The sequence below is a fragment of the Girardinichthys multiradiatus genome, chromosome 1 (assembly GCF_021462225.1).
Source record: "Girardinichthys multiradiatus isolate DD_20200921_A chromosome 1, DD_fGirMul_XY1, whole genome shotgun sequence".
NCBI lineage: Eukaryota > Metazoa > Chordata > Actinopteri > Cyprinodontiformes > Goodeidae > Girardinichthys > Girardinichthys multiradiatus.
Genome location: NC_061794.1, coordinates 28,035,568 through 28,060,787, shown reverse-complemented (window position 1 = coordinate 28,060,787; position 25,220 = coordinate 28,035,568). Strand labels below are relative to the sequence as shown.

The window sequence follows — 25,220 nt, the reverse complement described above, 5'->3', positions numbered from 1 at the left end:
TAACTCCTACCAGTTTAGACTAGGCAGAGGCTTGAACGCCAAGGGAAAGATTCCAATAGACTTTGTTGCTGTTTATGCCAACCAACCATCACACTAAATGTCTTCCTCTCAGGCATCCTCTGATGGTAACACAATACTAGAGTAAGCACACTGCCATTCAACAGCATGAATGTATTTCACATGCTGAGTAGTTCTGTGATTTCAGGGAGACACCTTGAGCACAGATTGTTTCCTTATTATTTGAAAAACATGCCACCTGATTAACATTCCTGGTAATATTGGATGTCGGAAATCAAAACAGACAGGAAAATGATTTTTATTACATGTGATATGTGAATTGGGTACACTTTTGGCAGCTCCACTCTGATCTTACAAACACACACAACCTAGGTACACACTCAGTGAACCATATTTGCATATGAAAAGCATTGCTGTTCAGAAAGACTTTGTTTTGCAGAGTATACTTTAAAAAATCAGCCTTGGCATCATGATCTTTAAAAAAAACCTACACACCCAGACACTTATGTGCATTCACATAGCTGCACAAGTAATGGTGCCACAGTGCAATTGCTTTTATAAGTAATGATGAAACACAGAGGGTCACACCACAGCTTGTGAATGGGATTCTCTGTGTTTCTGTGATGAGGAGGGGCTGACCACACATCACCTTCCTCCCTCTTCATGCAGATTTGTGTGTGTATGTCGCCTCGTGGGAACCTTTGGTCATTCATCATGTCTGTCTCTGCTCCCCTGCCCTATGACACACATGTTTACCTTTGACGTGTGTGTCAGCTGTCCGGCCTATAGGTATGTTATTATGTCAGCGCCAAGGCCAGCTCCACACTGATCTTCCTCTTTTAAGATTTGTTTTTGTGAATGGAGAACTTGATCAGTTGGAAATTCCTGCTTCTACGTCCTTGTTCTGTAAAGTTAGGTAATGAGTGGCTTCTACATAGGTTAGATACAATACCAGTATGACTGCAGTTATCAAGTATTTTAGTGATAGAGTACCTTTTCATGTAATTTATATATTTTGATTGGATTCTTGTCTTCTTCTTCTCATATAGTAAGTTCCATTGGCACATGTTGCTGTCTGTTCACACTTTGTTTTCAATAGCTTAAACACTATTTAAACAGCACACAACCTGGCTCATGCCTATGAGCCTGAATTTACTGTTTTCCTCAACAAATAAAAATATATTTTGGCAAAAGACAAAATTAAAAATGCAATTTGTTAAAATAATCTTTAAAAAAAAGAGAAAGACAAAAATGTTTTCATATTTTGAAATGTTTGTGTTGTGCTGTTTTATTTAATGAATTGTTTAGATTTACAGTTTTTTAGATTTTTAAAATTAAATGTATAGGAATGTGGACTTAATTTGTAGTTTTTTTCAATTCTGTTAGTTTGGGCCTCAGAGCCAGAGTGAACTGTGTATTTCTGCTTTGTTGGTCATATGATATGTATCTCAAACTATTGTCTATGATCCAATACATTAAAGAGGCTTGAGGAAGAAGCACTGATTCATTATCAAACTCTTGTTTCACTTAAATTTAAGAATTTAATCCAACAAAACCAATTTAATGCAATACATTACTATATGATACAATTAGTGTTACTATGAGCAAAAGGAATAATTATTTTCAACTGAATGAGTATAACTTTTGTTTAAAAAAATAAACCTTTCACAAGATAGCCTTCTTGTATAATTCCAAAGCAATGAGCTTTAATGCAACATAAAAATCATCTGTCATGCAACAAACCTTTAATTAAATTCACAAAACACTGTAGTTTCTAGGTTATGAATAGAAAAGGAAGTTTCAAAGAAGGGTCCTTATAGTTGCTAATAAATAGGAAAATGTTAACTTAATAACATTCACAGGATGCAAACAACTACTCTTGTTATTAAAATAATTACAGTTAGGATACTAAAATGGCTTAGCTGTGACAAGCATAAAAAAACAATCTAAAGAAACAAACTAAATGTATCCAAAAATAATGACAGAAGACCTTGTGGGAAATCAGAATATCGCACATAAAATTGTGCACAGCATTGCATTTAACTCACAGAAGTACTAAAAACCTTCAGAGAATTTTTCCACATTCATTGCTGTTCTCAAAGAGTAGCAGGCATATCTAAAAGAGAGAAACATTGCTCCATACCAGGAATAGCAGAACAAGAGCCCAACAGAAGTTCATTCATAAACGTGGCGTTTGTTTTTCATCTGAATATCAGATCAGATTTTAATCATACGCCTATTTAAAACCAGTACATCAAGGTTTCATCCAAAAACTGCAGCTAATCACAGTTGCTTTACACATGCACATGCAATTCAACATCCATGCGTCTGTTGTGAATCTGAACAAATTGGTAAATCTTCACTCTGTGAGTGTGCATGTGTGTTTTGTTAAACGCATATGTGACATTGTGGTAGTGGGGTGATTGTGACAGACAAAAAACAAAAGGATTGCAGCAACTGACAAAAGATAGAGAGGCCACATAAAAACGTAATGGAAAGATGCTGCATGTGGAAACTGCTCTTAACTTTGTGCTATGTTTCTCTCTTTGGTAACATTTTTCTTTCAACGACTTCTCTGACTTTTACCGCATCACTCCTTTGACACCAACCTCTTTAACTTCCTCTGGGTATTAAATGCACTCCCGCCCCCTTTTAGTGTGTTTTCTCTGTTGTTCTATCTCTGGGCAAGTGGAAGAAGGCCTGGAATTTATCACACATACCTAATAATTGCTATCACAGGAAATTGTGCTGAGGAAGTAGGTGCAGTAGTCTTGCTAACTAGTGTCAGTCGTAAAAACTCGTGCACGTCCTTGCACATAAACACACAAACCACATTAGACTCAATTGGTCATTTATACTTCAAACTTTTGAGAAGAACAACTCTAATTGGCCTCAGGGAAGTTAACACCCCCAGGCCTTCCTCAAAATGACCTCATTCTAAGTTGGGATGTCTGTCTGTGTACAAGTAAGCAACTGATTAGGTAGGCAGTGTAGCCATAAAGAGGCATTTCAGGACACCCAGAGGTAACTAGTGATGGCCTTCTAAAGAGCAGTCCTGCCCTCAGGGTCACCAGGGGAAAGAGGAGAACGGCTAGTAAGGGAAGGGGAGTTTTATTGTTTTGTCATGCCCCAGATGAGACTCAGAGAAATGTTTTACTAGTTTTCATAGTATCAACTGCAATTAAGTGTAGGTTGCTATGACGAGTGATCAGATGCAATGCAATTAATTGCAAAGTTTATAGAACTAAAACCTCATCTGCAGTATGTTTTAGCTCTGCCACAAAGAGACCTGCAGCATAGTTTTTATGACCCTATGTAACTGTCAGGGGAAATTGCTAAGAAGAACAGGGTAGCTGATATCCCTCTATCATTCTGATTACATTAAAATATCTGAATGGCTCAGGGGGAGTGGAGCTTTAAAACATTATTCTTTTGTTAACTGTCATATACTCAAAGAAAGCAAATGTTATCATCACACGTTGTAGCCGAAGGGTTTCCCAGGCAAGGATATGGTTGCTAGTAAGATAACCAATTAGCAAAGCAAACATTTATCAAAACAGCAACCACTTCAGAAAAAGAGGTAAATTGCTATAAAGAAAGATTCAGGGCACCCAAGAAAGTCCAGTCAATACTAGGACTCTCCCCCTGAGGAGGATTTAAGTAAGGCAGGGATCTGCAGCCTGTAGCTCCTGAGGCTTTTCATGTTCTCCACAGTTGCCCCTAAGCTTGGGCAAAGATTATATTAAGTTTAGCACTGTTTTAAAATAGATGTACTAAAACACTTAGTTTTAGCTAATGTTCTCTGTTTTCAGACAATCACTTCATGTAAGTTTCCCAACACAATAATACTGATAGTACACAGAATATTCGTGTTTTGTTTGGTACAGTTGTTTTTCTTTTGTCATTAAACTAAAATCTATGTGCTTTTTCCTTCAATAATGCTTTCCATTCAAGAACGTGTTTTCATTGTTCGAAAACCTAAAAATAGAACTTAACATGCACTTCTTTGCACTTCTTTGCACAGTGACATAGTTGTTAGTATTGCCTTACAGCTGGAAGGTTCTGGATTGAAACCCTGACTGTCATGTTCAGCAACGTGTTTCTAGGACCAACAAATACTTTGCTAAACAAGTGGTGAGTTAAACTGTTCTTTAATCAGAAAACAGAAAAAAAACGTACAGAGATTTCTGCTACCTGTATGACCCCACTCTTTTCCAATGGTTATGGTCAATCTTACAAAGAGAGGTATCCCAATCGTTGTGGTTTTTAGTATAACAATGGCCATCAGTGGGCTCTAGATGGACAAACTGTCTACTTTTAAGGCTAGGCTTAAAACTTTCCTTTTTGATAAAGTTTATAGAGTGGCTTAGGTTATCGTAGTTATACTGCTATAGGCTTAGGCTGCTGGAGGACATAATGACCGCTTTCACCCTCTTCACTACATTCTCACACTACTTTCTAATTCTGCATTATTTGCTGTTATTTCAGTTTTTAACTTTATGTTCTCCCTCTTTTCTCTTCCTAGAAGCTACGACTGGCCTGACTCTGTATCTACCTGTGACACCTTTCTGGAGAGGGGCATCGTCCAAGCTTCTGCTGGCAACAACTTAATGCTCACCCTCTACCGATGACCCGCATGGCCCTGTCTTTCAGTGTTTAACCCTTTCTCTCTCCTAGACATGGCTACTGACTGAGCTTCTACTGTGACTAATTATATGTGCTCTCTTTCATACTCTAACCTTGAAAACTGGCTCAGAGTTTATCTGTTCATTCTTTCTAGGTGAAATGACTAAAGGAGCTACATCCATTAACATTTACTTTTCCTTCCCATAGAAAGTACTCCTGGATCAGTGCTTCTGTATTCTTTTTGTGTCTCTGCTCTGTTCTCTCAAACCCCCAGTCGGTCGTGGCAGTTGGCCGCTCACACTGAGCCTGTTTCTGATGGAGGTTTCTTCCTGTTAAACGGGAGTTTTTCCTCTCCACTGTCGCTACATGCATGCTCAGTATGAGGGATTGCTGCAAAGTCAATGCCAGGAACTCTCCACTGTCTCTACATGCTCATCCAGGAGGGGTGAATGCTGTAAGTCACTGACTCGATGCAATCTGCTGGGTTTCCTTAGACAGAAAAACTTTTTATCAAATTTGAATAAATAACTGAATCTGACTGCACTGTTCAATGGTTACGATTAATTGGAATGTATGAACCTGACTTTTGTGAAGTCCCTTGAGAAGACATGTGTTGTGAATTGGCACTATATAAATAAACTGAATCGAATTGAAAACTGAATTGGAAATGCTCGCGAAGCTAGCCGGGTGGAGCCGAGTCGGGCCAAATTGAGCCAGTGGAAAAGGGGCATAACAGGCATGGAGCAGGTAGTGAACAGTACAATCCAGTGGGAAGAAATGAAAACCATAGAGTAGAAATTCCGGGGGGAGGGAAGAAAATTGACCAACAAAGGTAGCTAACCAGGAGAAATCTAAAGCAGCTGGTAAAAGAGAAAAGGCAGAGCAACAGAAGCAGGGTGGCTAATTAACAGAGATAATCAGAGAGTCCAGGGAAGTAACAGAAACATCTAAGCATAAGAATATATCATGAATGTAAACTACAATGAATGAACTAAAATAAATTGCAACTGAAAAACGGAAACAGAGAAGAGCAGAGAAAACAGAGAAGTAACTCAAACTCAAAACCTAACACAGGATAATAAAAAAATTAAAACACCTAACACGGGCAGAACATGACAGTAACAAAGGGGCTTTCTGCATGGGGTTTGCATGTTCTCCCCATCTCCTCATGTTTCTTATACTCCAAAAGATTTTCAATTGAGAACCTACTGGAGCTTTGCACAAACTTAAAGTATTTCTGAATAAAAGTGTTTGAAACATATTAAGCATTTGTAACAAGCCCAAAGAAACATCTGTTAAAAATATCTAACATCCCTGAACCAGTAAAGTTTGAGAAAAAAACAATGTTTCTGTCAGTCGTAAAACTTTTAAGGCACAACTGCTTAGAGATTTGGTCAGAAAATAAAACTTAATCTAAGTTTGGGCAAATACATAGGTGTTGAACATGAGCATCAGGAGTTAATTAAAAATGCAAATAGGAAGCGCAGAGAGTGATTTTTAGACACAAAATGGGATGGGTTCCTTTAAAATGCAGCTGTGTGTAATATGTTGTTCGAGGTGCTGTGTAAAACAGCCATTAAAATGGTGGCTTAGTAAAATGCCTTCATGGTTTACCAATTATAGGCACATGAAATGCTGGTATACCCACACAAGTGATTCAGCAGGGCTTACTGGCATTTATTCACACACTGTAAACACCTCCAAGCCTCTGTGCTTGGCACACACACCTGAGCCCAGAGTCTGTTTTCTTCTCCTCTGTTTCCTCTCCAGTCCTTATCAGGCTAAAAGTATGTATTTGCCTTTATTTGCCAGTATCTGCATCTCTGTTACCCTCTCATTCTCATATGATAGAGATCAGGTTAAAGACTCTTTAACTGCATCATTTTATTCTACACAATCTCACCTGGCTTTCTCTAGCAAGTTTAGCATAATGTTATCCAACACCTATAATAAGTGCTTAGTCTTTGTAGATTTTTTACTAAGATTTTTGGCCAAGCCTATCTTTCAGTGTAACTCTGATGGTCCCCATGAGGTTTTAATTGAGAACAATAGCTGAACGGGCCATTTCCCAGCACTGGGTTGCTCCAACACTGCACAACAGTCAGCATGCACCAAAGCAGCCCTTGGCACTTTGGGAATTTGTGTGTGTGTTTGTCTCATCTGGTTAATTTTGGGATGTAGACCCAAACTGTAATTATCATTATGTACTTCTCGGCAGAGCTAGAAAACAGCCCGAACAAGTTTGGATGAGCATACTCGCATATTCTTACTTATGAGCATTAAAAATGTTTGTGCAAGGGAAAACAAGTGAATGCATGATTTATGTTTTTGTTTGTGTGTGCGTGAAAGAGAAAGACGCCCACACGTGTGCATACGGCAAGTATTGTTAAGGATATAAGAGGTATTAACAATGAAAGATGGGTTGATCGTGCCAGCAACTATGTGATGATTTTCTCGCCCTTGCCTTGGGCCTGTTCTTAGCTAAATGGAGATATATTGAGAAGATGGCTGGCGTCTTCAGGCCAGTAGGTCTCCAGAATGTAGGACAGCTAAGAAGGGGAGAGAGGGAAACTGAGATCAAAGGTAAAATGTGGATACCACAAAAGAGAAAAAAAAAATAGCAAAGCAGTTAAAGTTGTTACTAAGATGTAAAATTTCATTAAAACAAAAACTTTATGTGTCTTATTTGTTTGTGGTAAAAAATATACCATTCACATCTTCCACAACAACTGTTAACTTTAACAACTGTGTAATAAAACGTTTGTCTAGTGTCTACAATATTAGAGTCGGTGTCCAAGAAAAAAGGAAATACAAAGAAAAGCCTAGAAAAAAAAGTAAGGAGACATTCGCAGTGAGAAGTTCTCCCTGATTGTCCCAGCTAAGATTACTCTTACTGATGGCAACACATATTCAACACATAATCAAAAAAACAAAATACTAACCATTCCTTAATATGACATCTACAAAATTTCTAGTAGTGTTCCTTTATGATTAATTCACTGTGTGATCAGTCCAATTACCATCAAGGTAGAGTAAGTTTTAGTTAAGTGTTTTGTTTTGGTAGGTAATTGTGTGCAGTGAGCTGTATTTTTAAAGAAACTGGTTTTGTGGTTTTGTTAAATTTCCGATCTCGTCCTTTTAAATCAAAACTTTTAGTTTAGTTGATTTTGTGGTGCTCTTGACCATTATTTGTTAGATGCTTGACAGGAAGAAAAGTAAAGAAAGAAGGAGAAGAGTTGCAATAAAAGCCGCATCTATTCTACTACTGACCTAAACCTGTAAATTTGCAGTACTTGTTGTGCTGGTCACGGACGCACCTTTAATTGGACAAAGCTTTACTTGATGCTTCAATAACTGTGTGTGAACATGGAGACAAAGAGAAACAGGATTTTTCCTGTGATCAGTGTTTCAGTTTTTATCAGATATCAACAGATGACAAAACAAAAGTAATAATCTAAATTTGAAGCGACCACCAAACCTCTGGTACGTTTGTTCCTTTTATTTAATCAAAAAAAGCCCACAGAGGACAAATCCTTCTGCTCATCGGTACATGACATCCTGGTCTTGCAGCTTTGACCTCATTCTTAACCTACAACAGAAAACTGCCAATCATAATAGTCAAATACGATAGTACTGCTTTACTTTTTTGACATCTCAGCTGACTTGAAAACACAGACAAGACTATATTACTATTTATTTAAATTATGTTTTTACCTAAATATTACTGAAGCTGCATCGCTTTAAATTCACAGGAGCATCCAGCTGCCTGTACTTCTCCAGACAATACATTCAGAACCCAAGTGGGGGTTCAGTGTCTGCTTTTAGGTGTATGAGATGGCAGCAAACTTCCTTTAACAAAATGCAGCCAACTTTATAACTATGTCAGAACTGATATTGCTGAGAACATTTTAGGTTGTTTAAAGCTTCCTTATCTGTAGCAATGGATTTGAGGATGCAGGTCAGTATGCTGGTATACAGACCTGACCTACTGTATATAATCGCAGGCCATTTCTTTAGATCATCTTCCCAGTCTTTGAATAATAAAGGAACTAAGATGGTGACACTATCCTGTTTTTGGCATGAAAGTTGATTTTTCTAAATGTTTTATCCAAGTTCCTTTGCAGATAAAATTTGTTTCCATGTAAGAATGCAGTTCTGGTTCAATGATCGAACGTCACACCCATGTTTCATTAATTCAATGCATCATAGGTTGTTAAAATAAAAGGCATAGAAGTAAAGTCTTGTATTTTATTTATTTAGCATCATTTGAGTCTCTGTTACGTTTGGCATCAGTATCATAAGTATGTCAGAGTTAAGATTTAACATCTGCATGATCAGACTTTCAAAGAAACTGCTGTATCATTCACATGCCTGATTGAGATGGGGGGAGGATTTTGGAGGAGCCTGACGTGAGCAACATTTCTGGCATGTAACAATAAATCCCACGCATAGCTAAGACATGGGCTTACTGTGCCTTAAGCCTGTAGGTAAACAAAACCAGCCGTTCAAAGAATTTTAATGCCACCAGCTAAACGGGTGTGTTTAAATGCGTGCATCTTAAATATACATTTGTTACACTTGATCGAGTTTCTATCAAAAATCAAAAAGGAAAAAGACAAAAGTGAAATCTCCTTTATATCTCGTGTTTCCACCCCTGCTGACACACACAACTGCATACAAACGGTCTCTTATAATAACATGCACTGACGTATCTTACATGTCTCTGATCTCTTCTGGCCACAGGTCTCTGACTTCAGCATGTAGTGAAATCAAATGTGTGTGTTTGGCCTTGGGTTACACTCTTGATTGAATTAGGGAAATGGTGCACACATGAACAAGGGCTCAGTTACTTATATACACACTCATACACAAGCACAGATCCTGCCTTACAGGGACACAGATTTCTATTAAGTTAAGAAACAGTTGATTGTCTTCTTTGCAAAGGCCTATGAAGAATTCCTGAACACTTCAAACAACTGTAAACCACATAACACAAACAGGAAGAACTCTGCTCCATTAGCCAGCCCATAAAGAACACGTGTCTTTGCAAAAAGAGACTCTAAAACAAAAGTTGGACAACCATGGGGCAGATATTGAGGTACACACCAGTTGATATAGTTGACATAGATTTGGATCTTTGGCTTTATCAGCTTAATTCAAGTGTTAAACACTTTACCCATTCCAGATAGATAGTAAAAAGTAAAGTTAACCGCCTTGTGAAAACAAAACTAGGGACAAGGGCTGCGCTAAAAGAATGGCCTGATAAATTAGTAACACATACAAACAAATGAAATTCTGCAATGCTTTGTTTTAAAGCTCACAAATGGCACAAACATAACATACATAGGTTCACCTTACCAACCCACCCTACATTTGCAACATTCATTTTTTTTCCATCCTGTCCTCCTACATTTTTGGTTTTTATAGAAAGTGAAGTCTCGGTTATGAGGTGTTTAGTGACGAAAGGCCAAAGAGACACCCAAAAACAGCAAGGGAAAGGCAGCAAGACAAAAGAGAGAGGTGCAGAGGGGTTGGGGGGCAGAGAGAAAAAGAGGTTGACCCAGATTGAGTTTACCCATTTTTCTTTGCTTTGATTTGAAACAGATCCTCGCAGTGTCTACTGTCCAAGCCACAGGCAGTGAGATTTCACTCTGTGTTCAGGCTCCATAGAATCTAATTTAAACTGAATGTCCATCGGTCTGTACTGGCTTTGTTCTGACGTGAGCCAATGTCTTAATTATCAACTGTGCAGAGGTCAAAAATCAAGATAAAAAAACTTAAAAGACAAATCTAGTCATAAAACCTTTCTTCCTTAGTTGTGTCCAAGCTTGTAGTTCACAGTGGTAATTTCAAATGCAGAACTTGCCACCCAGCACAAAATTGAAGATAGCAAAATCTCCAACTTCAGAGTTTTTAAAGTGATTAAAAAGTCATCTTTGGTGAGCATAGTCAGCCTGTAATTATGACAGTTTCTGTCTTAACTGATGATTGACCAGTTATGACAAATACTATAATCTGAAACAGTGAAATTCTAGTAGGAGTCAGATGGACTAATTCTGCCAATTTTGCTCTAGTTCTAACCAGCATTGTTATTCCGATGTGTTAGCGTTTCTTTTTCTCCCAACCACTGTCAAGAAATTATGTATATTGCATTAAAGAAATGCACAGTGATTGTGCAAGTCTATTTTTTCTCCACATAATACTCTAGAGGGTAAAAACTGCACTACAGTAAGTATAACTGTCAATGTGTTTTTTTGTAGGGACTGTCTGTCATGCCACTCTAACTCTAAAAGTCCAATTACAGTTTTTTTCCCAACTACAACATGTTGTTTAGCTTTAAGAAGTTACTATAGGCTAATGGTACACATTGGGATTGGAAGGTAAAATAATGATATACAATCACACTAACTCTGCCAGTCAGTTAATTATGGTTGGTTAAAACCATGCAGAAGGAATGTTTGCAGAGAACAATTATCGGTTTATTTAGTTGTGATATAATACATCATAATATAATAATGTGACCTGTGGACATCAGTAAATGTTTTGTATTGACAGGGGAGATTAAAAGTAAAAGCCAGGTAAAAAAAAAATAAATAAATTATGTTCTGACCTGATAAACATTATGCTCACAAACAACATCCGCAGTTGCCTCAGTAGTCTGACTACCGGCTTTGCTAGAGCAATCTGTTGAAGCTGTGGCTCAAACTACATGGCCAATCCTTCAGGTTTTGAGTTCTTCCTTCTCTTAAATCTAAGGTTTCAATTGTTTCATAATTCTTTGGAAATAAGTGTTTCTAATAAAAACTGCTTTTGTTGGTGAAAACCAGCTCTTCTGTTTTTTTACCCATGTTTTCAGTGTAAATTAATTTTGTAGCAGAAGTGCTCACTATGCCTTTTTTCGGTGCTGCCAATAACCAGCCAGGCATTCATTCAACATATTCCTGTTAAAGTTTTTTTTTTTTTTCTCAAATCAAGTATTCTTTCTCTGATTAACATGAGATTTCAAGATCATCATATTGCTACATCATCATATTGCATATTCTGTTTTTAGGATATGATTCAGGACTCTTTCTCTGTCATAGAAGACAGTTATGAGTAAAATATGATGGCCTTTAAACTCAGAAAAATGAGTACAAAAATTACACTAACGAGGATTCTAATAAGACCATAGAGAAACTGGACACTTTGTGAAAGAAAGAATAAAAAGAGAAACAGGGCCCAACCAGTTTGGACACCAGTTTTTGTGAAATTAATGTGGAATTATTCAGACAGTAACACTGCCTGCTAGCTTTCAAAAACATACGTGACCCAGTCAGTAATATCCTGTTTGCAGAGGTCAAGTTGTAATGCTGAGGATAAACTCCACACAAACAATATTATGGCCACTGATGCCACACAGGATGCTAGCACACATTCCTGAGACAGATGAATGAATCTGTATATTTAATGGTTTATGGGAGATTTAAATGTGTGGTAGAGGAGAAAGAGAGCACCCCCTTAGGGGAAACCAAAGGGGTGTTCAGAAAGGAGTTATGCACTGTGGCAACGCTAATTGCTTGCGGCTCCTGCTGTGTGTTTGGCTTTGTTTGAGCATGTCCAATATAACCAGTCACAGGGGAGCCTCTGCCATAGCAAACACTCTCATACACACACCACACAGAATTGACCCAGAGAGGGCTTTACAGTGCTGAGGATATTAGTAACACTACACCTTGGGCAAACACTGAGTAATAAAGCAATTGTGCCATATTGCTTAGATCATTCTTTTGGCATGATGTGTTTATCAGACTTAACACTGTCTGCTTCCTAACCTCATTGTCCCAACATGTCACTTTTAGGTCCCAGTGCACAATAAACTCATGTGCGTGCATACAGATCCGTTGACACAGAAAGCACCCAAACAGGATAAATACCAAAAGCATTCACGCACATATACAAAGAAATGCAAGCAGATAAGTCTGCACGCAGGCCACTATGCAGCTATCAAGACACATCAGGGAGAGCACTCTTTGTGCCAGTGTTTTCTCAAACTTCTGAACAGATCCTGGAACGTCTGAATGCATGACTGTAGATAAAAGGACAATAAACATTTATTTCTTGCTAACTAAATTGTATTCTTCACATGATCATCACCTTCCTTATGTGTTGCTGCTCTGTGACACAGACAGATTTTCATGTCAAAATGTTTGTAAGTATGTCTGAACAGCATCATCTATTTTGGATGTCTTTTAGCACTGAGGTGGCCTTCAGTTTTTTTTCTCTGTTTGAAAATATGAAATCCTGGATTGTGAAACGAGCTATTTTTCTCCTGGTCTGATGGCTTTTTGGGCTGACTCTTTTCCCTTCTTTTCAACAACTTTATGTGTAAAATTCTACCTTTGCAGTAAATCAGCAAAAGAAGCATACTTGCATTTTCTCTCTTGTATCTAAAACGAGAAGCAGACTCTGAGACTCAGAGCAAGTTCACAGCAATTTTAAAGCACTTACACAAACATCTAAACATATCTGCACATGGATTAAAAAACACCAGGGGCCAGAGAGAGCCCATGTTTGTACAGACCTTAATAATTTATTAGTATGGTGTAGGGCCTCCTTTTGCATCCAATTTGTCTTGGGAATGACATATACAAGTCCTGCACAGTGGTCAGAGGGATTTTAAGCCATTCTTCTTGCAGGATAGTGGCCATTGTTATCCTGATACACGGCACCGCCTTCAGGATACAATGTTTAAACCATTGGATGCACATGGTCCTCAAGAATGGTTCGGTAGTCCTTGGCAGTGCCATCTAGCACAAGTATTGGGCCAAGGGAATGCCATGATATGGCAGCCCAAACCATCACTGATCCACCCCCATGCTTCACTCTGGGCATGCAACAGTCTGGGTGATACGCTTCTTTGGGGCTTCTCCACACCGTAACTCTCCCGGATGTGGGGAAAACAGTAAAGGTGGACTCATCAGAGAACAATACATGTTTCACATTGTCCACAGCCCCAAGATTTGCACTCCTTGCACCATTGAAACCGACATTTGGCATTGGCATTGACCAACCCCTGTATTCATCCTTTGCAAAACACCAGACAGACCTGGAGTTTGTTGCCTAAAAGCTTAATCTTGGTGCCATTCGACCTGAAGTACACCGTTTTATTTGAAGACCTGGTAAAGTTTTGCAAACTCCACATCTTAACTTTTTTGGTGATGAGACAGAAAAGGCTTTTTTCTTCCATTCCTCTTGAAAAACTTGAATGTAGTTTATTTCTGATGTTCTTTTTTAAAGACTCAGCCATTTTCCAACTTGAAAAGTGAAAACAGTAAGTTTCTCTTGCCTTTGCCATTTTTAGGAATAGCTAAGAGAAATTGGCCTCTATATGTACATTTAATTGGTTTTAGGGTTACCAATAATTGTGCTAACATATATGTCAATGTCCAGAGGTAAATTTGTGGGCCTAACAATAAAATCAAGAGCCAGGTATGTTACAACAGTAAACTTTCAATTCTCTCCATTGTGTACTACCTCACCCAGCACACAGATGATTACCACTTGTGTGCAACTTAAAAGAATGTTTGGATATTATACACAGACTGGTGAAAATGGCCCATCAACACAATGCGGTTTACATCTAGCACTCAATTGATGGGATGATTAAAAAAAAGTTAATGGGTTGCTGGGTCACAGCATTGAGACATGCATATAATCAGATTGTTCTTGACTCCTCCTCTACAAATCACCACAGATTGTTACAAAGCATTGTTGCCCTATCAAATTATTGCATATATGCTTGAAGATACGTTGCTTTTAAGTAAATAATTCCCTGACACTGCTTTACGATCTGATGATGAAGGATCTGATCTGATAATAATCTGATAACGAAGGATAAATGGAATGATCGCTGCAAAGATTTTTTTGGACTTGTGAAAATATGCCTTTGCATAAGCATCACAACCTAGAGATCCTATATATATTGCACATATGCTTCACCACTACTAATTTATGCATATACTGTTCAAATGATGTACCAGAGACCTGAAAACAGCATTACTCATATAGTACCCTAGGCAGACCTTGCGTCTGCACTAAAAATTGCAATCACAACTTTGAGCTTTCACAAAATGAACACTTGAGAGCAAAAAATAGAAATAGAGTGACTCAAGCACATCCTACATGAAGTGTGGCTAGCAAAAGGACTCAGTGGATGCCATTGTTAAAAAAACTGTGATGTAATCTACCGAGGGAGCCAGCCTGGATGGGTGTGTTATCTATCTGGAAATCAGCGGGTCTGTCAGCAGCATGTAACTGCACACTACCACAGGACTTTTATTAAAAAATTAAAAAAAAGAGAGAAGCATGCTGGAATTTTTGCACAGGTGTGTTATAGGCTCAGCTGAACACTTATGACAAGGTCTGTATTTATGTGTGAATATAGTCAGTGTATAACTTTATGCTTTTAGGGATTGTTTTTGGAACAATACCAGCAGAACCTAAGTGTTCTCTGTTTGCTACAGTAACAACAGAACACTTTCTTTTCCTGTATCCTATTGCTTCTGCATTTATGTGCTCTTGTGTTTGCAATTGCAGCTTCAATGTTCATACCTCCATCAACTATATAGACTGACTCTCACACAATCCTGCCAGTGCAAGAAGTACCTTCATGCGAAGCTTTTCATTGTGTCCGATGTGCCTTTGTTTGTACTCTTTGCTTTATTACAGATAATAATAACTGTACTTTAAAAGTAAGGGAATGTTTCTGTTGGGAATTCACACCAACTGGTGAGCAAGCAATTCAATCACATAATAGTGTTCCAGCAACGTGATCTGTCTACACTGAGTTCAACATACAAATTACTTGGATTATAGAGCGGTCTGAGTGTATATGTGTGTGAGAGTGTGTCTGTGTACATCTACCTGTGTGTCCACTGTACAAATCACTATGTATCTTTTAATGCCGGGATACTGTAGGTGCATTTAAGTGTGTAATTTGTGAGAGAACGTGCTCAAATGCGTGTATTTGTGTGTGTACAGACGAGGAAATAATAGTGAGCCATTTTTTATCAGAAGGCTAGGTAGTAATCATGCTCCTCTTTGATCTCATGATCCATACTGATATGTCTAAATATACAGCATGCATGCCCAGACCTTGCTGCAGCTCTTCTAATCAACACCCTCACCTTACACATATGTATGAGTTTTTTGGACAAATTTATTTGTCTGTCTGTCATATTTTCTTACTAAGAATGTATTTCTATCCCCTATATCTTATTAAAGCACATTAAAGCTTGTAATGTCTCTCTGAGTTTGTATCTGGTCAGACATTATGTATAGGACAGACTTTCAATAACCCATGTGTTTCCTGCTGCTTCATCACAAAACAGAGCACTTTCAGCTTTTTTATTCTTTTTCTTACAATTTACCATCCTTCATTAAAAAAGACTAGTAACTTCAGTCAGAATCAGACCATTACTAATGATTTGCACATGTGTTTCTATCTGGGTGTGTGCTCAGTCTACGTCCCTGCGGCTTTGTACATGCAACGCATTTACTTAAGTACAATTCCTTAATCCTGAACCACATTTCCATAATCCTTACCACATTAGGTGTTTTTTTTTTTTTTACTATAAACACTAGTTGCACTCAAACATTTAATGCAGCTCATTAAAGCGCTGCTGCATTCTTAAGTGTCTCAAACAAAGCAAACAGCTTTTCTCACAGTAAGAACAAATGATGCTCCTCCACCAACTCTTGGGTATTTTATTTCTCATTTTCACCAGGCCTGTGAATGTGAGTCTGAGCAAAAATAAATCTCTTATTTAATCTACAGTTAAACCTGGTGTTAGTCACATTGACAGCAATATGCACCAAATAAGGAATTAGACTTAAACAATAATTAAAACACAATTACATATGCAATGAAAGACCTTAAAAATACATTTTTACAACATGTTTATTTTGTACAGATACATCTAAAAATATTAGAATATTGTGAAAAAGTTCAACATTAGAAACTCATTGTGTTACACCTTTATCAGTTGATTAACTCAAAAACACCTGCAAAGGTTTCCTGAGTCTCTAAATGGTCTCAGTCTGGGTCAGTAGGCCACACAATCATGGAGATGACTGCTTGAGAGGTGTCTAGAGAGATGTCCATCTGAAGGAGCACCAGCAAGAGGAAATACCGCAGCCTTGAGAAGATTTTCAAGAAAAATCCATTCACGAAATTGGAGAAGCTTCTCAAGGAATGGACTGAGGCTGGAGTCAGCTCATCAAGAGCCAATTTACACAGACAAATTCTTAACAGGAGCTACAAGCATCTTCTGTGGGTCCCAGAGTCTGGGGGAAGAGTGAAGAGGCAGGAGAAGAAGATGATGATGCAAAGGCGAAGGCTGCACAGTGTGAGTCTTTGAAAAAAATGTCTTTGGGCTGCACTTCTGTAAGAGGTGCAAATGGCAATGTCATTGATGAGGGAACAAGGGATAAAGATGGCGGTACTGAGATTGAAACTGTACGGTGGGAGCTTCTAATGCTGTTGCTGCAGGTGTGGCAGATGAGAATGTGGAAGCTCTGGCAGACATATACGAGGATGTGGCCACTGCTGCTGGTGCTGACATGGATGTTGGAGATGCAGTGGGTGCCACTTGTGTATTAATAAGATTGTTTTTGCATACCTGTGGCTAGGAAGTGATCAGAGCACCTAAATTCAATGATATGGAGGATTGACCAATACCTTAGGCAGTGTAGTCTATCTTTAACAATATTAAGTTTCAACTCTTTTTGCAGTTTCTGAAATCTATATAGGTGTCTTAATAAATAAGACAAGCATGAAAAAACTTTCTATTAAAAAAGTTAAACTGGTCTATTAAATAGATTTATTGAACACATTTTAAGTAATGATTCTGGCTTACAGGTAATAAAAAACCCAACATTAAGCTTTTCTCGGAAATTCTGAATATTTATGTTACTCTTCCTTCTAAAGATTACCTAGTGACTAAATTACCCCGAATTTTAAAAGATTTATACCAACATGTGTAGCCTTGCTACACTATGGATGTCAACCAAAAATTGCTCATTGTACATCGTGTTAAAAGACTGTTTCAGATTTCTGTTTACAAGAAAGGCGGTTTTCACATTCAACTCTGTACTCTGCTGAGATAAACATTTTGTTGTTTGAGCTTGGATGTTCAGCTTTTATTTGAATATAAATAAAAGTATGCATTATTAACAGTACACACCCTTCTGTCTAGCACTATCATAGGAATGTAATGGGTTATTTGGTCCAGTTGGACAAGCAATCTTGGCAAAGCGACAACAACAGGAGGCATAGTAATTTCCTTGAAAATCAAACTCTTCACCAGAAATACATTGGACATGTGGCACTGTACAGTAGTATCCAGCGGAACCTGTGTGGTAAGGCTAAACCCAGAAAACCTATGATTGACTGAAAGAGTGTGCTGTGACCTTCTGTTGCTTCTACACAGTGTCAGGAAATAGACTAGTTCTAACTCCAAAAAAAGCTATAATTCTGGGAGTATGATACAGGCCACAGCAGTACACACCTACAGCTGCTTTTACAGGCACATTTATTTACATGTACAGTCAGTTTTCCACCTAGTGTAGTATCCTACACACACTATACTAACCACATTAACTGGGTTGTGTAATTTTTTGTCCAAGTATTGTAGGAAACAACCCATGCAGATCTGTCCTTTGACCTCAAACCACTTTTTAAACAAGGAACTATCATCATAACACTGTTATCCAGGAAACTGCTGAACATGTGTATTCATAAGATTGTTTTAGTAAATTTGTGTGTTATTCTGTGATCCCTGTGTATGAGTATGTGTTTGAGTCTATTGGCTCTTTAAGGGAAGTGAATGTGGTGGACTCCCATTCCACCGCATGTCGACTGTGGTTCAGCTGTGGTCCACCGCCAGGCCCTGCATTTGGAACAAAGAGGAAATACAGCGGGGTTCTCCCTACCACTGTTTTCTCGACCTGTCTTTCATCGCCCTGTGTACACATGTGTATTTCCGGTGACAGCTTCTGTGTGGGAGTAAGTGTACATGCATATGTGCATGCATGTTGTAGTACACAACTCCACTGTAGTCTCTGCCGCTGATATTTTAAGGTCTTTTGGCCCCACGTCTGTGTGTGCTGGATTTCCAGGCTGCAGTTAAGGGGAGCAGAGTGAACCCATGTGGAGGGCAGGAAGAATGAGGAGAGAGGAAAGAAAGGCTAGTAATTGAAGGGTTTAGGGTAATACTTAGGCCAAGGAAGGCTGTTTCAACATGTTTGCATAACCTCCTTAAACTTAATATTTAGCCCCAGTTTTGAGTGAGTATCGGGCAAATACAGAGATGTCGAAATGATAGATGTCCAAGTGGGAGGTGGAGATGATGCTATTCACGCTCTGATTGTTCTCTTGTCTTTGATTAGCAGTAGCCTAAAGAGAGAATGGTGATGAAATGAAGACGTAGAGAGATAAAAATTAAGCTTCTGTGGCTTTTCTTTCAAAGAGTCTGTGATGAACTGTTTGACAGGGAGTTTTTATAACAATAAAGGCTGTTTTGTTAATGACACAGCACGTAATTACCTTGGTATTTACAATTTATAACACTGGCAGTTCATTTAAAGCTTTGCTGTAGCTCACCTGAATACAAAAGGAAAGAAAAGAAAACGTCTTTGATTGTACTGCATTTACGATAATTATTTGGCAGTTGTCATGTGGTACTCCTATATAAGATCCAAATAAAATATTATTTTGTGTTGAGATAGAGGTCAAACTTGATGCAGATAAAATTAAGAAAAAAAGTCAATTGTGCTGATACACATTTTGCAATTTCACTTGTATTTTAACGTATATGGATATAGCTTTATATTTAGTAGCAGGTTTTCTAATAGTATGAGGCAAAAGCAGAATTTCACATAAATAATTTTGTAGCAAAATCATTATACTTGCCCCCAGATGTTATCTGGAGTGCCATGCATAGATATCCATACCCATTAATAGGATATGTATTCAGCCCTTTTTAATCTGATACCCCAGTGCAACCCACTGTGTTAAGAAAATACCAAAAAAGTGTGTAGCCTGTGTGTAATTTGATATTGGTAGAAATACAACTGGCTTCAGAGGTTTTGTTAGAGAGCAATAATGAATAGTACTGGGAAGACTAAGGGACACATCAGATAAGTAATTTCCCAGTATTTGAACGTGTCATTGAGCACTGGTCTCTCTATCTGAAAATGTAAAGATGATGGCACAGGTGCAACCCTACCAAGACATGGCAATCCACCTAAGCTGACAGATCGAGCAATGATCAGAGAAGCAGCCAAAGAACCAATGATAACTCTGGAGTAGCTGCAGTGATCCACAGCTTAGTCTGGGCAATCTGTTGACTTGACTAAATTTGGCCCTTATGGAAGATTGTTGAGAGAAACCCTTAAGACGTTTGCTATAATGTTTGCCACAAGCATGTACACTAGGTGACACACCAGTAAGGTGGAAAAGGTGCTCTGGTCAGGTAGGACCAAAACAGAACCTTAACACAAAGAACCTGGCAAACAGTCAACAGTCAATTAGGATAACAGATGGGGGAAAAGGTAAAACACTTTATGTAGAGTTTGGCAAAGAGTGTTCCAATTTTTTCCCACTGGCAGAATTATTTTTATGTAAAAGGAGCAGATAAAGGAAGAAAACTAAGCAGAGACTCGCATTATGTTCAAAAATAACAAGTCCACATGAATTAATAATATAATAAACCTTTTGGCTGATTGGATAACAATATACATATTAATGGGTCTGATATGGAGTAAAAAGATATTTATTTTCTTTTTCATTGTAAATTTTTATTTTGACTTGGTATGTCCTCTCCTTGGCCTGTTCACATAGGAAATAAAGTCAATCAACCATTCAGCAGACAACAACAGAACCTGCCTAATGGCATTATTTAGTTCTGTAACTCAAGGAGCATGTTAAAAAGGTTAGCAGTCACTATTAGAATCTCTACAAATTAATTTAAACATTTATTTACCTACTTATGTTAAATCAGAGGATTGACACACATTACTAAGTAGGCTCAATTTGGCTTTTTAGCACATTTGATTGACAGCAGTGGGAGGTCCATCAGCAAGATGATGCTATCTTTCTTTTTATTCAGATTTGTTTTAAGTTTGTCTGCTGTTGCAGCAGCACCTCCTTCAGCAGCTGGCACCCTAGGCAATCGTCTATGTGGCGTATGCCAATAACAGGCCCTGCATCACCCAGAACACACCACTGTCTTGGTGAAACATGGCTGTGACGTTATCATGCTGTGGGGGATGTTTTCTTAAGGGGGGCTGATTACAATTGCAAAGCACGCTTTTCAGATTTTTTTTTTTCGTAAAACATTTAGGGATTAAAATTAATTCCACTTTGCAGGTATGTGCTACATGGTGTTAGTCTTTTACATGAAGTCCCAATAAAAGAAACCTGAAATTAAATATGTGTTTCTAACTCAAAAAAGTGCAAAAAAGTTATTTGGCCAGGAACTTTAACAAACAAAATAGGCTACATTATTAATTAGTTTTATCTTCTTGTATAAAGTAATGCTCAGCTCATACATTTCTGTTTTTTCTGTGAACTTTGAGCTCTTTTTTGAAATAGAATTTTCAATGTACCCTGTTAAGTGTAGTTGTGTGTGTGTGAGCGTTTGGAGCTGTGTTTTCTGCCGTGAGCCTCACCCCTCTCACAGAGAGCTTTAAAAAAGCCAGCTGTTGTGTCTGGTTGTGTTTGTACTTGTGTATGACTGTGAGGCAGGGGAGCCATACGTGTGTGGTACAGTACAGCCCTCTGTCTTGTTTCTTGTGCCTCGAGGTGACACCACAAGTCAGCTGCATGAAATAAAGTCAGAAGACAAACCTCCCCTGTAAAAAGATTGGACAGGCCTTCTCTGCTGTTGGAGTGCTCTGTCTTTGGCTTCAGAGCTTACCTTACTAGTCAGAGCTGGGTGGAGAGAACCTGAGTCCAGATGGCTCCTGAGATTGGCAGAGGCTTTAACTAATCTGATATGGATTATATTTGCCTCATACTGATATTAAAGCCTTAGGTAATACAGGAAAATAAATGCCCACACACAAACATTTGCAACCAGATGAGAAATGGAGACAATCAGAAGCACAGTGATGTTTGGGGCGTTATCACTTACATCCTCCTTGGCCCTTTTATTTAATATCACCGGTTTTAAACCCTTTAATTTGGAGTTGATCTTCAGAATATGATAAACAAAGCTAAAAAAGACAGGATAATACTTGCTGTTTTGTCCAACTTTGTCAGCATTCCATGCTTGAGTAAAAAGTTGTAATGTCTTATTCAAGAATACAGTGCTGAGCTGTCATGCTGAAAATAAGATGGTCAAACCTGGTCCCACGTCTACATGGGTAATTGACTAGGGAGTTGAGATTAACATAAAGGTGTGAAAACAAACAATCAGTACAATTAATATCTGCATGAAATTAACTGTTGCATTAAAAATGAGAAATACACATGAACACTATGGTGTCTCTGTATTTGTAACACAAAACCTTAAAAGAGAAAACCTTGTTTAAAAGAGAAAATAAATTATTCCATTATTCCTACTGCAGCAAAATTAATACAAAATGCTAGTTTTTAGAAGTGTCACTTCTCATTTATTGTTGTTAGATTATGACACATAGATAATAGATATTGCTCTAAATTTGGTTGATATTTTCAAGTACCTCTTGCACAGAAAAGTATGTCAGTCATAGCTTGCATAACAACAGTTTTTAAAAACCTTTTATCTTAATTTGAGTTATGGATAGTAATCTTTTAGTTTTCACACTGTGACTATCCATGTTTTGCACCCCTAAATATTCCCATAAATCAAAACTTGTCTTTCAAATTTCTTAGCAGAGGAAAATGTTGAAGCCTGCTTTGGGCTCACTAAACCACTCTTTGTGTCAAACCATCATGGTGAAGTCATTTCACTAAAAGGACTTTGTATATATGAATAATTTTAACAGTTTTGAAAACGTGACTTTTAAAAATGCTGACACACCCAACACTGGCCCATGCCTACTGTGATAATTTATTGTATTTCAATATGTTTTGGTGCTTGGAGTCATGAGCCTCTGCTACTTTGAAAATGTTTGTGTGGCAGACTCCCTAAATAAATTTGGTCATCACAGCGACAGTACAGCATCGGTTTTGTAGCTTTTTAATGTCCTTAACCTATATTGCTATACCACAGAGCCCTTTAGATTCTTTAAAGCATAGTTTGAGATTTAAGAAGCCTTTATTCTATTTCTAAAAACACAAATTTGGAAACTTTTAGTGGTTTTTGGCATTACAACTATCTTATTATTAGACAAACATAAATACCAGAATAGATCAGTAAAGCTTGGAGTGATTTAATTTGTACTGATTAAAGTTTATTTGATTTGTGCAAAAAAATATATATATTTTATTTCTCCGTTTTCTAAAAGATTTGCTAAAATATTGTCATCTGATTCTCAAAAAACAAATGGTGTCCTGTTTAATTGCATGACATGGATCTAAAGTTGCACCATTAATATTTAAAAAAATGTGAAACATTTAATTTAAACCCTCTTAAAATTGGTTTAAACTTAAACATTGACACTCTATTTGCCTTAGATAATATTAAAATTTGAGCTAGAATTCACTTTTCTTGTTTTTCTTAACTTGAACTCACTTACACACACACAGCCACCCCGCCCCCCTCACTCTTTTTCTTACGGCTGAGCCCGTTTATCTCTCCCTCCTGGATGGAATGCAGCGGTGGCCGTCTGGTCTGGCTCATCTCTGGGAGCAGTCAGCCATCTCTCCTCGTCCCTGCTTCCACTCTAAACATTTGGCTAGTTTTGGCAGATTTGTTGATTTTTGTCCCCTCGTATTTTCCCTCTTGTTGCTGTAAAACTGATACATACTTTTCCAATTAGACGCCTACCATCAACCACCAGAACCTACCAGCCAGAGCCCTAGGTGGGAGTGAGGGTGAGCAAAGTAAGTGGGCTGTATATTTTATTAGTGAAGTGAAAACACACATAGTTTGGTCGAGTTCTAGGACAACCATCTGCTGTCATGGGTTTTTCTCAGTAGGCAGAGCAAAGGCCTTGTAGCATGTAGTCAGAATTAGTGTAGTGATACATAAGTTCTATGGGAACAAACAAGATTGGCTCATACCTTTTTGTTGTGATGGGTTTGCATAAGGTCTATTTTCTCAGTTAAGATTAGCTAATACAAACTTAGAACAGGAAGTTGTTGGATTCTGCAAATGGCTGCAGGTTAGTTACTAGTTCAGTATATGAACTATTCATAAACTTGTTTCATATCTTAAAAATACATTAAACTGGCCTTTAGATTTAAAATACAGATTTACCTTGTAAACTGGCTTTGGAGTAAGCTTACAAGATGAAGCTTAGCATGTGTTTCATGTTGAAAATAGACATTTTCCCTACCTCCTTAGTTGTAAATAACAATCTGTTCCAAGAACATAAATAATAGTGTCACTCAACCATGCTCCACTCTCATGTCCTCTGCTTGCTCTCACTACAGGCCTCCAATATATGGGGCCCCAGACTCATGCTGTACCTTCACATACTTACAATCAAGGAACAGCCATAAAATGCCAGAGGAATGCTTCTACAGAGCTGGAGAGCTGAGTGCTGGAAAGGCTAGATCAGAAAGTAAAGAACTTCATAATGGATGTTGTGGGAACAGATACAGCATCAGTGGCATCTTCTTGTTTTTTTGCCAACAAAATGAACTCACATAGACTTAAGGACACCAAAGCCGAGGCGTTTGCATATGCATGCACATACGCATGCACGACACATGCACACACTGCACGTAGGGGCAGTCATTATTGATGGTTCCCTTGGGGATCAAGTAGACGCATCTGGTTCTGTCCCACTGACTCTCCACACTCATAATTTCAAGTAAGTCATAACACAAATTATAAACACATATCCCTCAACCGTGACGCCCAGGAATAACAACATGGAGTGCGCTGAGCTGATTTAGGGTAGACAGGGACTCTTAAATCTTTACCTTTGCTGTGTTCTTTACTTCCTCCTGCCGTCAACTTCCCTTTTTTCTTTCTCAGGCAGCATAGGTAGATCTGCCTCATCAAACATAGTTTTTTCTCTCTTGTTTCTTTAGATAAAGCCATCTGTTTACATTTAAAAATTTTTTTATCATCTTACCTTCATCTACACACTGTCACCATTCATTTTTCATAGGATTTTCCCTTTTATTTAAAGGTATATTTAAATGAATGCTCTCTAACTCAATTTTCACCCATTGTCAGATACAAATCTTTAACATTAAATTAACATCTGCCCTGGCTAAATGATATCTTTACCATTTGTCTTTGCTTCTATCATGCTCAGTAGCCTTGTCCCTTTGTCCACTTGTTCCATTCAATATTTTCTTTTCTTTTTATGTCACTCTCACGCACCCAACCTTCTCATCACTCGGGCATGTCTTTTAGCCATGAATCTCCCAACTCTTTAGATCTAAATGTCTCAATTCGTCCCCAGGACCATGAAGGTTCAATTGGTATCACATG

The 25,220-nt window shown here is 38.0% G+C and overlaps 1 protein-coding gene across 1 annotated transcript in view; it reads left to right on the top strand.

Annotated features, from left to right (window-relative positions):
* The window catches only part of LOC124867204 (ERC protein 2-like), a 263,676-nt gene that overhangs the window by 144,077 nt on the left and 94,379 nt on the right, over positions 1-25,220 (top strand). The gene's annotated exons all lie outside the window — the stretch shown is intronic.